This window comes from Pteropus vampyrus, unplaced genomic scaffold (assembly GCF_000151845.1).
Source record: "Pteropus vampyrus isolate Shadow unplaced genomic scaffold, Pvam_2.0 Scaffold664, whole genome shotgun sequence".
Taxonomy (NCBI): Eukaryota; Metazoa; Chordata; class Mammalia; order Chiroptera; family Pteropodidae; genus Pteropus; species Pteropus vampyrus.
Window position 1 is genome coordinate 116,410 of NW_011889445.1, and position 1,086 is coordinate 117,495.

Consider the following 1,086-nt stretch of genomic DNA (forward strand, 5'->3'; position numbering starts at 1 on the left):
TAACTTGCCTAGTCCCATCCTTAAGCTCTAAGAGGAAGCTGAGGCCCATGTTTAAGGCCACACTTACTGAAGCTAAAGGAGACCATGAGTGCCCATAGCAGGCCAGGACAGAGCATGATAGAAAGTCTTCTGGTTGAAATTTGTCTTGTTCTCAATTTAGCCCAGAGACCAGCCTTTCTCTGAGTGCCTGAGTGCAGAGTTCTTGTGGTTGTCAGGTGTTTTTGTTCCCAGGCAGGAAGTAAAGATCATATGTAAAATGTTACTCTGCTCTAGTCAAAGACTGAATGAAACATCTGCCCCACCACAGACTTCAGCACTGCTTTGATATTTTTCTATAGCAATGCATTTGAAAAATGGCTATGATATCTAGCAAGTTACAGGAACAAAGTTTAATTATGTATTTCTTATTGAATTCTCGCTTACTACTATAATCAAACACTATATTCTGAATAATTTAAATTTTTTGAAATTTATAAAAGCTTGTTTTAATTAATTAATGCTTCTTATCCAGAAAACAGTCAACTTTGTTAAATATTTCAAGCGCATTTGAAAAGAATATGTATTCCGTTGCTATAGGGTAAGATGTTTTACATATGTAAATTAGATAAAGAATATTCATTTTGCATGTGACATTTACCTATGGTTCTACTGAGAGATGTGTGTTAAAACCTACAACTATGATGGCATGTTTGTTTATTGTTTTTTATAAATCAACAAATTCTACTACTTTAATATCACTAATTGATTCTACTGACTTATGTTTGGTATATTTTGAAGCTATGTTCCGAGGTACATTTAAAAATAGAATTGTTCCAACTTCCTGGTAGGTTATGGAACTAAACAATTTGAAGTTTTGCTCTGTATCTACATTTGAAAGAATCTCTGTTAGGAGGACAAGGTCTTTCCCAACTTCCTTCCTGAACCAAGAAAAACAATTCACATCCTGTCTGAATAACTACAGTTGGTAACAGCCCTTTTTCTCTCCCAGACATTCAGGATAGTCACAGCACCATATTTTTTTTGCGGGGGGTGGGCACTTACCACTGTTCAGACAAAAAAGACAAGTACCTGGGTCATTTTCAGAAT